Here is a 9,952-nt window from a genome sequence, read left to right as displayed (position 1 = left end):
AGCGACCAGGCGGCGTCATCGTCAATCATCAAGCTTTATTGTCCCTGCACAGTGACACTCGGGGGGCGGGGCTTCAGTCTCCTGACAGCATGGTCTCCACAGTGTCCTGGATGATTCCTGCCGCGGCCATTCACACTGACCCCCGCTCCTGATAACGCAGGGCAGACCCCGGACCCCCATAATGGCGAGAGACAAGCAGGTGTCACTGAGACCCCCGACCCAGCTCCAAAAATGTCACTTTATTCTGGATTACTAAGAAAAATTATCACTAAGTGGAGGATTAGGGGCCGCGCACGTACCCCACATGTCCAACCGGACCCCCCAGATCTACAGCGAGGATTAGGGGCCGCGCACATACCCCACATGTCCAACCGGACCCCGGATCTACAGCGAGGATTAGGGGCCGCGCACGTACCCCACATGTCCAACCGGACCCCCCCGGATCTACAGCGAGGATTAGGGGCCGCGCACGTACCCCACATGTCCAACCGGACCCCCCCGGATCTACAGCGAGGATTAGGGGCCGCGCACGTACCCCACATGTCCAACCGGACCCCCGGATCTACAGCGAGGATTAGGGGCCGCGCACGTACCCCACATGTCCAACCGGACCCCCCCGGATCTACAGCGAGGATTAGGGGCCGCGCACGTACCCCACATGTCCAACCGGACCCCCGGATCTACAGCGAGGATTAGGGGCCGCGCACGTACCCCACATGTCCAACCGGACCCCCCCGGATCTACAGCGAGGATTAGGGGCCGCGCACGTACCCCACATGTCCAACCGGACCCCCCCGGATCTACAGCGAGGATTAGGGGCCGCGCACGTACCCCACATGTCCAACCGGACCCCCGGATCTACAGCGAGGATTAGGGGCCGCGCACGTACCCCACATGTCCAACTGGACCCCCCCGGATCTACAGCGAGGATTAGGGGCCGCGCACGTACCCCACATGTCCAACCGGACCCCGGATCTACAGCGAGGATTAGGGGCCGCGCACGTACCCCACATGTCCAACCGGACCCCCCGGATCTACAGCGAGGATTAGGGGCCGCGCACGTACCCCACATGTCCAACCGGACCCCGGATCTACAGCGAGGATTAGGGGCCGCGCACGTACCCCACATGTCCAACTGGACCCCCCCGGATCTACAGTGAGGATTAGGGGCCGTGCACGTACCCCACATGTCCAACCGGACCCCCCCGGATCTACAGTGAGGATTAGGGGCCGCGCACGTACCCCACATGTCCAACCGGACCCCAGGATCTACAGTGAGGATTAGGGGCCGTGCACGTACCCGACATGTCAACCGGACCCCCGGATCTACTGAATCCCTGAGGAGGTCACTGATGGCTGCTGGAGTGTTTGTGCAGGAGAGATCACAGGTGTTGGCGGTAGCCATATATACGACAGAGGAGCTGCTACCATTCATGAAGTCAGGAATAACAGTTGTTTCACCCCTCACTTTCCTAATACATTGATTGGTGTTTGCTGCGTATTTTCATGCTCCACATCTGCCATCCTCACAGATAAAGAAGCCTTTAGTGGACAGCCGGGACGTTCTCACAGGACCATCCGTTACCAGACTGGGGGTCCGCACATTAGAGAGGGAGGGAGCGTTCCTGTGGAGAATAAGCTCCCTCCTGAAGAAGACTCTCCGGAGCAGGATTGCGTCTGAGCATTGGGAAGTATTTATTGGTAATCATCTTTATCTGGTTATGTTCTTTGCTATAGGGCAGGAGGGGGCAATTAGTTTTCCCAAGGGGCCACATGAGAAACTGGCTCTGCTGTGGAGGGCCGAACCAACACACTCTCTCACACACACTCACTCACACTCACTCTCTCTAACACACACACTCAGACACACACTTTCTCAAAGCCTCTTGGGCGGTACCATCATTCGGCTGATCCCGGTGGCAGATGCGCGACGTGTCTACAGGCAGAGGAAGCCGGTCACATTAAAGGGGTTTTCCCACGAAGAAAAGTTCATTTTAAAATTTGTCTGTGTCTGACCGTGTACAGAGCATACCACAGCTCCTGGGCAGGGGAGGAAGCAAAAGACAACACTGACATTACAGCAGGGGATCACAGAGGATTCATTTTGTGAGGGAAAATATTTCACTGACTGTTTTTAAACTATATTTTACCTCGCAAAATGTATCCTCTGCGATCCCCTGCTGTAATGGATCATATCATTGGTGCAACCTGAACAGCCACACATGGGCGCAAGAGGTAAGGGGGCCCATATCTACCTCCAAAAAAAGGTGCGCTTGGGCTGCAAAGGGCCCATACATTGTTCTTGCACAGGGCCTCTTTCGGTCTGTGTCTCCTTGTGGCCCCTAACTAGGTAATCATGATTATAGCTATGGTGGTGTAGGGGAACCTGAGGAGATGACCGCTGTGTTATTGAAAATCCCCATACAAAGACCAGCACTGAGATTACCGCCATATGGTGACATATACTGGTAGATACCAGTTCTGCAGAACATATAGAGATTACAGTACAGTTACAGATAGTGACTTACCGCTGACGTTCTTTCAGGTGAAGTCATTCACTTTTCCCGTCTATTCCATCTGGCCCAGACCGACATGACTACTTCCGCAGCCAGGACTCATCTGCAGAGATTACAACAGACACATCTGACTTCACATTTCCAGCACCGTTCAGATGTAGAATCATAATCCTCGTGTCCAACCCCCTGCTCAATGCAGGAGACACTAAACCATCCCAGACAGATGTCTGTCCAGCCTCTGTGTGAAGACTTCCATCGAAGGAGAACTCACCACCTCTTGTGGCAGCCTGTTCCACTCATTGATCACTCTAACTGTCCAAAAGTTTTTTCTAATATCTATTGTGTATCTTTTCCCTTTCAGTTTCATCCCATTGCTTCTCGTGTTTCCATGTGTAAATGTATTCCCAACCTGCACAAACTCCTCATCCTGTCGATACCCCAATGCTGAGCCGCTGCTGCCGTATGTGCCCCTATTACTGCACCTGATACCCCAATACTGAGCCGCTGCTGCCGTATGTGCCCCTATTACTGCACCTGATACCCCAATACTGAGCCGCTGCTGCCATATGTGCCCCTATTACTGCACCTGATACCCCAATACTGAGCCGCTGCTGCCGTATGTGCCCCTATTACTGCACCTGATACCCCAATGCTGAGCCGCTGCTGCCGTATGTCCTTATTGCTGCACCTGATACCCCAATACTGAGCCGCTGCTGCCGTATGTGTCCCTATTACTGCACCTGATACCCCAATGCTGAGCCGCTGCTGCCGTATGTGTCCCTATTACTGCCTCTGTTGTGTGGTACACAGAGCTTCCTCTTACTGCCCCACATTGTAATGCTACCACTGTGCCCCTTACATCGTAATAATGCCTCCTTTGTGATCTCTAGATGGTAAAATTGCCTTCAAGAAATTATTCATTTCCTGTGCATGTGCCCTCCACATTTTGTCCCTAGAAAGTAATACTTCCTCTGCAACTTTGATGGTCACAATACCGAGAGCCCCTATAGCAATAATGTTTAATTGCCCACTTAACATTTAATTATGTCTCCTAAGTTCCCCATGTACAACTCCCCTATACACCTTATGATGATCCCACAGCTCTCCTCTACACAGTATGATGATCCCACAGCTCCCCTATACACAGTATGATGATCCCACAGCTCCCCTCTACACAGTATGATGATCCCACAGCTCCCATATACACCGTATGATGATCCCACAGCTCCCCTATACACAGTATGATGATCCCACAGCTCCCCTATACACAGTATGGTGTCCCCACTGCTCCCCTATAGACAGTATGATGAACCCACAACTCCCATGCTTATGCCGACAGAGCTCCACTATAGAAAGTATAATGCCCCCAGAGCTTCCCTATATACAGTATAATGGGCCAACAGCTCCCCTATACACAGTATGATGATCTCACAGCAGCTCCCCTATACATAGTATGATCCTACAGCTCCCCTATACACAGTATGATGATCCCACAGCTCCGCTATACACAGTATGATGTCCCAACAGCTCCATTATACACAGTATGCTGGGCACACAGCTCCCTTATACACAGTATGCTTGGTACACAGCTCCCCTATACACAGTATGATGATCCCACAGCTCCCTTATACACAGTATGCTGGGCACACAGCTCCCTTATACACAGTATGATGATCCTACAGCTCCCTTATACACAGTATGCAGGGCACACAGCTCCCTTATACACAGTATACTGGGCACACAGCTCCCCTATACACAGTATGATGATCCCACAGCTCCCTTATACACAGTATACTGGGCACACAGCTCCCCTATACACAGTATGATGTTCCCACAGCTCCCTTATACACAGTATGATGTTCCCACAGCTCCCTTATACACAGTATGCTGGGCACACAGCTCCCTTATACACAGTATACTGGGCACACAGCTCCCTTATACACAGTATACTGGGCACACAGCTCCCTTATACACAGTATACTGGGCACACAGCTCCCCTATACACAGTATGATGATCCCACAGCTCCCTTATACACAGTATGATGAGCCCACAGCTCCCTTGTACACAGCATGCTGGGCACACAGCTCCCCTATACACAGTATGATGTCCACACAGCTCCCCTATACACAGTATGATGATCCCACAGCTCCCTTACACTACACACAGTATGCTGGGTACACAGCTCCCCTATACACAGTATGATGATCCCACAGCTCCCTTATACACAGTATGCTGGGCACACAGCTCCCCTATACACAGTATGATGTCCCCACAGCTCCCTTATACACAGTATGCTGGGCACACAGCTCCCCTATACACAGTGTGATGTCCCCACAGCTCCTTTATACACAGTATGCTGGGCACACAGCTCCGCTATACACAGTATGATGTCCCCACAGCTCCCATATACACAGTATGCTTGGTACACAGCTCCCCTATACACAGTATGATGATCCCACAGCTCCCCTATACACAGTATGATGATCCCACAGCTCCCCTATACACAGTATGATGATCACACAGCTCCCCTATACACAGTATGATGATCCCACAGCTCCCTTATACACAGTATGATGATCCCACAGCTCCCTTACACTACACACAGTATGCTGGGTACACAGCTCCCCTATACACAGTATGATGTCCCCACAGCTCCCTTATACACAGTATGCTTGGTACACAGCTCCCCTATACACAGTATGATGTCCCCACAGCTCCCTTATACACAGTATGCTGGGCACACAGCTCCCCTATACACAGTATGATGTCCCCACGGCTCCCTTATACACAGTATGCTGGGCACACAGCTCCCCTATACACAGTATGATGTCCCCACAGCTCCCTTATACACAGTATGCTGGGCACACAGCTCCCCTATACACAGTATGATGATCCCACAGCTCCCTTATACACAGTATACTGGGCACACAGCTCCCCTATACACATTATGATGTTCCCACAGCTCCCTTATACACAGTATGATGTTCCCACAGCTCCCTTATACACAGTATGCTGGGCACACAGCTCCCCTATACACAGTATACTGGGCACACAGCTCCCTTATACACAGTATACTGGGCACACAGCTCCCTTATACACAGTATACTGGGCACACAGCTCCGTTATACACAGTATACTGGGCACACAGCTCCGTTATACACAGTATACTGGGCACACAGCTCCCCTATACACAGTATGATGATCCCACAGCTCCCTTATACACAGTATGCTGGGCACACAGCTCCCCTATACACAGTATGATGTTCCCACAGCTCCCTTATACACAGTATGATGTTCCCACAGCTCCCTTATACACAGTATGCTGGGCACACAGCTCCCCTATACACAGTATACTGGGCACACAGCTCCCTTATACACAGTATGCTGGGCACACAGCTCCCCTATACACAGTATACTGGGCACACAGCTCCCTTATACACAGTATACTGGGCACACAGCTCCGTTATACACAGTATGCTGGGCACACAGCTCCCTTATACACAGTATACTGGGCACACAGCTCCCTTATACACAGTATACTGGGCACACAGCTCCGTTATACACAGTATGCTGGGCACACAGCTCCCCTATACACAGTATGATGATCCCACAGCTCCCATACATACAGTATGATGTCCCCCAGAGTTCCCCTATATATATATATATATATATATAATGATGTCCCCACTGCTCCCCCAATACACAGTATAATTGTTAATAGCGTTCTGACATCATGTAATTTCCTTCCTGCCCCGCTGCAGGGAGGAAATTAATTTTATTCCTCCCGGCAGCCTCGCTCTTCCAGTCATAGGGGTTGCGCTGGCACGGTTTCAGTCACTGCTCTGTGTATAGAGAGTGGCGGCTGTAACCTCACCCCGGCACTGACTGACAGCCGCCTCAACACCGTCTGCCACCCAGTAGTTACCCTACTGGTGCCCCTATAAATAATAATGCTTCTTAAGTGCCCACTGAATATTTGCCCGAGTCCCCCTATGTACAGTAGTAATGGCCCCAGCATCTCTGATGTGAGCAGGGGGTGGTGTGATGACGGGTCGGCTTCTCCCAATTATCTTCTATTGAGTGAAGTCAAACTAATCTAATCGACACAGGCACATTGCAAACGTGATCACATGACCGCCTGATCGCACCAGTGGTCTTGGGGTCTCATGACAGCAGGCGCACCCCATCATGACAGCAGGCGCTCCCCATCATGACAGCAGGCGCTCCATATCATGACTTGGCCGTCTGTAGTCTCAGAGCGACTGCAGACATTTATCCCGTTCCTTTAGTAACTTTATACTAATAAATTATGAAATTATTAATAGAATGCAGCTCGGGGTTACTGCATTGTTATACTTGTTAGGGGGCAGACAGGCGGACAGATTTCTCATGCGAGGATCGTATAGCAATCCTCGGTCTGACAGTCGGCTCTCCTGACCTGAGTGTGACAGCTGCATAGTAATCCATCACACTGTCACATGTCAGGAGCGGCAGCGGGCAGTCCGAGGATTGCGCTGCGATCCTCACGAGTTACACGGCCGTCTGCCTGCGCCCTTATGCTAAGGCCGGGGTCACACTTGCGAGAAACTCGCACCTCAACACCTGGCACTGCCGCCGGCACTCGGGACCAGAAAGTGCGGCTGCATGTATTTCTATGCAGCCGCCTACTCCGGTCCGAGTGCCGGCGGCAGTGCCAGGTGTTCAGGTGCGAGAGTCACACTCGCAAGTCTGACTCTGGCTTTATACTTATCCTGGTTATGCTAATACTTAGATATTAACCCCTTATTAACGTATTATTGCTATTAACCTGTATTGTTATGCTTATCATACTAATACTTATAAAAGACCCAGCCCGCAAGTATAAAAGACCCCTATCTCCTTATCTCCAGCCCCCCAAGACAGCAACTATGACATGTGATGGGAGTGCATATAATTTCATATCAAAACAGTAGAATAATCAGCCCCCAGTGCCTTGTCCCCCTCCCCCACAATACCCCCATCCTCCCACATCAACCCCCCAGTGCCCTATCTCATCTCCACCACCCCAACACCCACAATGCTCCCATCCTCTCACATTCACACTACAGCAACATGTCTCCTCTCCCAATCTTCTCACATTCACCCCCAGTGCCCTAGCCCCCACCATACCCCCATTCAACCCACAGTGATCATGACATGCCCAAACAAAATGTATAAAATCAGTTCCATCCCCACTTACCGATGAAGTTTGCAGGCAGTGAGGCAGGACCAGGAAGTGTCCAGTTTAATGTGAGGAGGGCACTAGGACCCAGCGTGCCTGAGCCAATCAGAGTCTGCACAGAGAGAAAGTAACTGCAGCTGCTGCTGGCCAGGAAGGAGCTTCTGGGGTGAGAAAGTATCGCACACTGCATGTGCTGTTCCGTCTAAAGTTATGATTATATGGTTTCATAGATTGTGTTTTTTTCCATTCTGTGTAGTCTTGCATTTGGTCTGCTGCCACCTGCTGGTCTTTTTCTGTACAGCAGCCTGCAGCTAATTAATTCTAGTACATGCCTTCCACTTCCGGGTCAGTCACTCCTCTTCCTGTTAGCTGCCATTATTAGTTTCATTTTCACCAGGGAGAGACTCGCCTGTGCGGGCTGTGAAAGGCCTCAGTTTTTTTTTACCAATTTGCTGCATCTTGCTGTACCACCTGGGTTGTTACACCTGCATTTCTGGAGAAGTACTGCATTACCAATCATACGCTGCATGTCCAGATTTCCAATAAACAAGTCTGGACTTCACAATCCTTGGTGTGAACACTGAACAGCAACAATGGTCCTGTCTGCTCTGCACTGAGGAAACGGAAGGTAGGAATCTCTCCCAGCCCCAATCAACTACACCTCCATTCGCCTCATGTGGGGACAGAACACTGCAGGGACTGAGACTCTGCAATCTGCCACTGTGCAGTCTGTCAGACACGGGAGCCGGCATTGTGCTGCTTTCTCCCTGCACCTCAGACGCGGCCTCATGACATAAGTGGCCCTGTCTCCCAGTGGGCCCCTGCAAGCTATAGGGCCCATGGCAATGGCCCCCTCTGCCCCCCCAGTAGCGACGCTACTGAGCTGACAAGAGGGGGTGGGAATCCTTACTGCAGTCTATGGAGTGGATGTGATAAGCCACAGATCACAGGGGGAGCACTATGGGGGACTTAACCCTTACCTCTCCTGCACAGGACATAGAACAGTACAAGCTGGGAGCTAAGGGTTAACTCTGACATACAGAGGTGAGGACTCCAGCCCTCTGGCTGTGTCGGGCACAGGAGCACTCGGGCCGGATGTGGCCCGCAGTCTGCCCAGGCCTGCTATAGGTGGTGACATATATGGGTTTTTGATTCTCCTGTTTTTTGGTCTTTTTTATGTAATTTTTCCATATCTTTTCATAGTTTTTTTTTTTTTTTTTGCTTTTTTTTCCAAAGACCTATTCTGACAGTCTCTTTCCCTCAAACGTGCACAGGTTTCTCCTCTCTCTTTACTATAGGATTCATGGTCACTGCAGCTTCTTTTAGATCTATGTAATTCTTCCCCTGGAATATTAACCCTCACATGTCTGGGATGACAAAATGGTGCTGCCCATAGTTTCCTTGTGGAGAGAAGTAGTTTTTACCTTATTCTTGTCATCAACAGAGTATTCGTAAGTCCAAAAAAAACTGTTGGTTTTGTTATAGGTGTAGGTAAAAAAAAAAAAAAAAAAGGTACAATTGTTGTTATTCAGAAAACTCATGAGTTTGGGGATATCAGACCCGTCAGCGGACCAGATAATAACCATGTCATCCATTTATCTAGCATTGGACCTCACACATGCCGGTGCCCGAACACGATGCAGCTGTGACTTGGAGGCGCTGTTTGCTGGCGCTGTCTGTCTTAAAGCAAAATGGGAACTTTTAGATGCTATGAGGTAATCTTGCACACGCTCCCCTTGAGAAAGCACACCCGTGAAACGCGCATCGGGGCGTTATGTGGTGCGGCGGACAGGCGGTTACGGGATTATGGGTAAGATATATGCTTTGTCTCCATGAGGTCTGTATAGTGTGGGTTGTGTAGGGATTCGCTCTGGTAGGCAATAGTTGGGCGGCAGTAACGAGGCATCACACAGGCATAAAGTCCAATTTCAGTGGTTTTAATGTCACTCAGTAACCAGCAGCTTAACAAAACATAAGGGAAATAAAACCCATACTCCAGCTTGGAGAACCACTGGTCCCAGACTCACCCCTTGCACGGGATGGGCGTAACTAAGCGGCTGCCAGGTCCTGCGGCACCCGCCAGGTGCCATTCCCGGGGTTCTTCCGAGTCTTGCAGCACAGGAATCCTATATACAAGTTCCAGGCTGAGTCCACACAAGTTCCTGTAGTTTCCAGAAACACACTCACACTGTGGCAATTACCAACCTCCATTACATAGGGACCAACCCCTCCCAC

The 9,952-nt window shown here is 50.7% G+C and overlaps 1 protein-coding gene across 1 annotated transcript in view; it reads left to right on the top strand.

The window, feature by feature from the left end:
* Window positions 1-7,161: 7,161 nt before the first annotated feature.
* Window positions 7,162-9,952, top strand: part of LOC141072634 (disintegrin and metalloproteinase domain-containing protein 12-like) — a 66,859-nt gene continuing 64,068 nt past the window's right edge. The window contains exon 1 of the mRNA XM_073559930.1: window positions 7,162-7,883. The gene's annotated coding sequence lies outside the window, so the exon portion shown is untranslated. The remainder of the gene's footprint in view (window positions 7,884-9,952) is intronic.

Source organism: Dendrobates tinctorius, unplaced genomic scaffold, assembly GCF_039654945.1.
Source record: "Dendrobates tinctorius isolate UK_male_01 unplaced genomic scaffold, ASM3965494v1 ptg000282l, whole genome shotgun sequence".
Lineage (NCBI taxonomy): Eukaryota > Metazoa > Chordata > Amphibia > Anura > Dendrobatidae > Dendrobates > Dendrobates tinctorius.
Note: the sequence above shows the minus strand (reverse complement) of the source record. Positions and strands in the feature narration are given on the sequence as shown.